Source organism: Cheilinus undulatus, linkage group 4 (assembly GCF_018320785.1).
Source record: "Cheilinus undulatus linkage group 4, ASM1832078v1, whole genome shotgun sequence".
Lineage (NCBI taxonomy): Eukaryota > Metazoa > Chordata > Actinopteri > Labriformes > Labridae > Cheilinus > Cheilinus undulatus.
The window spans coordinates 55,607,231-55,613,230 of record NC_054868.1 but is presented as its reverse complement, the minus strand read 5'-3'; positions in this window follow the sequence as shown (position 1 = coordinate 55,613,230).

Sequence of the window (6,000 nt, the reverse complement as noted above, 5' to 3'; positions counted from 1 at the left end):
ATTTTATTCTATTTATTCTATTCTATTATCCTATTCTATTCTATTCTAACTTTATTGCTGCTGGACAATAAAGTCTTTCTGATTCTGACTCTGAATTGGCTTAGAAGAAACAAAAACAGGAAGAAAAAGTGGTGGAAATGGTTTAAAATGGCAAAAATAAATGTTAAATGGCAAAAATGTTATAAAATTTGTGGGGAATATGATGAAACTGGTTAAGATTTGGTAAAACTGGTGTAAAGTGGCAACAGTGTAATTAAAAAATATATTCTTAGTTTTTTTAGGGAATCTGGAGACCCCGTCTTAGTGTCTCAGAATCAGCATCAGATTTATTGCCGAGTAGGATTTTACACTTGCAAGGAATTTGTTCTGGTATTGTTTGGTGCAAAATAAGCTTACACGGTAGATAAAAATGGGAGAAAATAGATAAATGGGTAAAAGATAAAAATAGTAATAAAAATAAGGTAAGGTGCATGCATTAATAATTAGAATAAAATCAAATAAGATATATACAGTTAGTCACACTGTGGGTTACTGTAACCCGACTCGAGCTGGACTGAGTTTGTGCATCACTGGGATGTCAGTGACTGCGGAGCTGCATGAAGTTAGAGTCAGGTGGAGGTAGGGGTGGATCAGGAGCGGTGATGTAGCAGAGGGAAAGAAGCTGTTTTTGTGGTGTGAAGTTTTAGTCCTGATGGACCGCAGCCTCTTGCCTGAGGGAAGGGGCTCAAAACGTTTGTGTCCAGGGTGAGAGGGGTCGGCCAAGATCTTGCCTGCACGCCTCAGAGTCCTAGAAGTGTACAGATCCTGGAGAGTTGGCAGGTTGCATCCGATCACCTTCTCTGCAGAGCGGATGATGCGCTGCAGCCTGCTCTTGTCCTGAGCGGTGGCTGCAGAGTACCAGACGGTGATGGAGGAGGAGAGGATGGACTCTATGGTGGCCGTGTAGAAGTGCACCATCATAGTCTTTGGCAGCCCGAATTTCTTCAGCTGCCGCAGGAAGTACATCCTGTGCCTTTTTGATGAGGGAGGATGTTCAGCTCCCACTTCAGGTCTTGGGAGATGATGGACCCCAGGAAGCAGAAAGACTCCACGGTGGGTACTGTGGAGTCAGAGAGTTTGATGGGAGCGGGGGGGCTGTGTTTCTCCTGAAGTCCACCTCCACTGTCTTCAGGACGTTGAGCTCCAGGTTGTTCCTGCTGCACCAGGTCACCAGATGGTCCACCTCCAGTCTGTAAGCAGACTCTTCCCCATCAGAGACCCTCCAATGAGGGTGGGGTCATCCGCAAACTTCAGGAGTTTGACGGACTGGTGACTGGAGGTGCAGCTGTTGGTGTACTGGGAGAACAGCAGTAGGGAAAGAACACAGCCTTGGGGGGAGCTGGTGCTCATGGTCCTGGTGTCAGAGATGTGCTCCCCCAGCTTCACATGCTGCCTCCTGTCAGACAGAAAGTCTGTGATCCATCTGCAGGTGGAGGCAGGCACACTCAGCTGGGAGAGCTTGTCCTGGAGCAGGGCAGGGATGACCGTGTTGAAGGTAGAACTGAAATCCACAAACAGACTTACGACCCCCAAGGGGGTCCTGATCCCAAGGTTGAGAACCACTGGTCCAATCAATAGAGGTGGAAAAGTACAAGAGTAAAGTACTCAAGTAAAAGTCCGGGTACTCTGGTTAGACCAGACTGAAGTAGAAGTAAAAGTGGTGATTTTACAATTTACTCAAAAAGTTACTTAGTTACAGTAATCTGAGTAAATGTAATCAGTTACTCTCCACTCCTAGATGGCAGCAGTAAATAAAAAGAGTAAAAACATAACAGGAGAAAGATCTGATACTCCTCCATTAGAGGTTGTAGCATAGAGCAGTGGATCAACTAGTGGGTCAGGACCCAAGACAGGGTTAGGGTTAGGGTTCTGAATCACCATGATAATGGGTTTATTTAAATGTTTCTTAATACTTTAACTGCATTCTCTCTTTTTCTTGAGATAGCTACGATAATGAGGCAGTTCTTCAACATCTCTGGAAAACTGGCAGGAATGTACGTGTTATCATGGGAAAAATGGACATCATCATGTCCTGTCCATTTTTTAAGCTGATTTTTTTGTTTCCAGGATCCAAACTGGAGCATTTTTTTATTAAATAAACATGCATTGCTAAAAATCTTTGGAAACTTGAATTGCAATTTGTCCCGAAAGACACTGGTGGGTCCTGAGACTTGACCAGTTGAGATCCACTGCTTTAAGCCTGATTTATGCTTCTGCATCAGGTAGATGGCATATGACGCCGTAGGTACACTGTCGACACAACGCCGACGTTGACCATACGAAGTTCTGCGTCGAGGGAACGCATCGCTCTGCAATTCACCGCCATGCCACTAAGGGGGGTGTGGCTGTGTGTGTGTGGTTTCAGAGGGATCACATCCAAATTCTTGTTTATCTGCCGGTCACAGTAAACAATGGTGACCGAGGTGGAGCGCGTGTGTTTGGAGTTGGAGCTCATCGATATTGACGAACAAATTCTTTTGTTGCAAATGTTGAAGCGCAGGTAACAGGGAAAATGTTTGCGGAGGTGGTCTGTATGACCACTAAACAAGTCAAGGCTGAGAACGGCTGAATTTACTACACTGGTTCGCCCACTGAGAGACCTGGATGAAGAAATGACATTTGAGTGGACCAATCACAGCCCTTGCAGTCAACGTTGCCGCGATGGGTAGTTAGGATTTTTTGGAGGTGCATGTTAGGGTACTGCGTAGGGGTCCGTATAGACGCAGAGGGCCAGCATAGCTACGCCGTCAACACGACACAGAAGCATAAATCAGGCTTTAAGAGGAGGTGTGGGGCATGATGGGGCATCTCTAAAAGTCTCCTGCCTCTTCGAAAACCCTCATATTCACACAGCACTGATGGTGGACCAGAAGGCTTGGACCACAATCTCTGCTCCAGTTCATCCCAAAGGTGCTGGATGGGGTTGAGGACAGGACTCTAGTCTTTCAAGTCCTTATCTAGTCTCTGGACCACAGTCATGCTGGAATAGAAAAGGGCCTTCCCCAAACTGTCGCCACAGTTGGAAGCATAGCATTGTCCAGAATGTTGTGGTCTGCTGGAGCATTAAGATTGGCCTTCACTGGAGATAAGGGGTCTAGATCAGACCCTGAAAAACAGCCCCAGACCATTATCTCTCCTCCACCAAACTTCACAGTCAGACAGGTAACGTTCTCCCAGCATCCTCCACACCCAGACTCACCATCTGACTGTAAACACAGTCTAGTGTTGGCGTTCTTTACACCTCTCCATGTAAACCCTGGCTGTGGACTTGGTGATGTGAGTCTTGCATGCAGCTGTTGCCATGGAAACCCATTCAAAAAGCTCCCTCTGCGGTTTTAGTGTTTGCATTAATGCCAGAGGAAGTTCAGAATCCCTCTAGAGACTTTTATGCACCTTAGCAGTCGTCGACCCCGCTCTGTGATTTTACCTGGTCTTCTGCTTCATGGCTGAGCTGCTGTTGTTCCTAAACTCTTCCACTTTCTAAATATCACTGACAGTTGGAATATCCAGCAGGAATGACATTTCACCAACCGTCTTATTGCAAAGGTGGCCTCATCACAGAACCAGGCATCAGAACGACCTGTTTAGGACTGATGTTGATGGCTGTAGTAGTTGGAGTGAAGCAGGTCAGTGTCAGCAGATAAGGATGGAAAACAGCTGCTACTTTTGCAGCACTGCTCTAATGATCACATGGACTTTTTCCATCTCAAAGTTTTTCATAAAGTAGCTGATGGTTCTGCATGTCTCCTGGGTGCAGCTTCAGTGTTTCTGCAGAGTAACTGTTAGCTTAGCTGACTGTACTTTGGAGCTAGCTAACCCCACTCTGGAGGAAAGTGTGTTTGTGGAGAAGGGAGGGGGTATTGTGTGTGGGACGTGTGGGCGCGCGCTCAGCCCAGAGAGGCGCGCACACGCTGTTATTGAGGGGAGAGCAGGTGCTGGCTGAATTACCATACAGCTGAGGAGGGGGGAGAGGAGAGAGCAAACTTATTCCTCCAGCACTCACACAATAACAAAAGTTCCCCCTCATGTTGGCCACGCGAGCGACTCCAGTGAGCGCGGCCACACTCACATCTACTCACAGGGTTTTTTTCCTCGCTCTCTTTTTTAATCTCAGCCAAGAGAACGAGAAGAAGGAGAAAAAAGGGAGAAAAATGGAAAGTCCGGCCCCTTTACCTCACCACACATGGCTCTGCCAAGGAATGTTTTCTTTTTGAGTCGACTCAAAGCTTCAGATTCTTCCCACAACCAGAAATACCAAAATGTGGAGGGCGTGCATGGAGGGAGGAAAGATGGAGGAAGAAGGAGGAGGAGGAGGGGTGGGGGTGTAAACAATTAACTGAGTCAGGGTTTGAAACTCTCTCTACATCCTTTTTTCCACTTCTCAGAACCATTCAATCATCTTTACTTTGATTTTCTGGGCATTTTTCAGAAGACAACTGATCCAAAACCATCTCAAGATGCTAAAAACAAAAGACTAGTGCAGTGAGGCAACAGCTGGAGGATCAATCCAACCAATATTTATTTACAGCAAAGAAAGAAATCTGGTATTTAAGAGAAGATGATCCTGACTGGACAGGAGCCACATTTTCATTACTTTATTATAGAACAGTCCATTCCTGTTCTGGAGAAACCGTAGGGTTGCTCCTAAAAACAGGAGAGTCATGGGCCTTTTAATGAAAAATATGAAAATCGAATGAATTGAAATTTCAACACCTCAAAACATAAATTCAGTTCTCAGCGTGATCAAACTTTACAGCAAGACTCACAGAAAGAGACGTAGCTACAGGCTAACGCAGAAGTTAGCGCTACTTCAGCGGGGAGTGGATGAGGAACTCTCTCCTCCCTGTCATTCCACTTTAGTCAGCATTAACTCGCAGTTAACTACTGTTCATAACCAGTAAACATGACAGTAACTAAACAAGCAGAGAGTTCCTCGTTAGTTAACTCATAACGACGCCAACTTAAGAGTAGGACACCTGGTGGTCAGTCTAGAGTTTTCACTGCCATAAAGGGCCAGATGTGAAAAAGGTTGACTACCAGTTAGTAACCAGTAATTCCCTGGTTAACTAACAGGAAGTAGTCAATGTTTCCTTGGGTGACGGACAGTAACTGACTCATTTTTTCATGTTAGTAACTCATCTTAACTAGCAGCTAGATACTAGTTTATTCCCTGGTTGACTCGCAAATAGAAACGTGTTTTCTTCCTGATTAAAAAGAATTTAGTCACTTATGTTTACCTGCTTAACTAGCAGGAAGTTAGTCTTTCTCTGGTTACCTAGCAGGAAGTTAGTCTTTCTCTGGTTAACTAGCAGGAAGTTAGTCTTTCTCTGGTTAACTAGCAGGAAGTAAGTCCTTCTCTGGTTAACTAGCAGGAAGTAAGTCTTTCTCTGGTTAACTAGCAGGAAGTAAGTCTTTCTCTGGTTAACTAGCAGGAAGTTAGTCTTTCTCTGGTTAACTAGCAGGAAGTTAGTCTTTCTCTGGTTAACTAGCAGGAAGTTAGTCTTTCTCTGGTTAACTAGCAGGAAGTTAGTCTTTTTCTGGTTAACTAGCAGGTATGTTGTCTTTTTTTAACCCTGGTTAACTAGTGGTTGGTCAGTTAACAGAGTTGTTTGTAACAGAGTTGTTTGTGACAGAGTTGTTTGTAACAGAGTTTGTGACAGAGCTGTTTGTAACAGAGTTGTTTGTTACACAGTTGTTTGTGACAGAGTTGTTTGTAACACAGTTGTTTGTGACAGAGTTGTTTGTCACAGAGTTGTTTGTTACAGAGTTGTTTGTTACAGAGTTGTTTGTGACAGAGTTGTTTGTAACACAGTTGTTTGTGACAGAGTTGTTTGTCACAGAGTTGTTTGTTACAGAGTTGTTTGTAACACAGTTGTTTGTGACAGAGTTGTTTGTTACAGAGTTGTTTGTAACAGAGTTGTTTGTTACACAGTTGTTTGTGACAGAGTTGTTTGTAACACA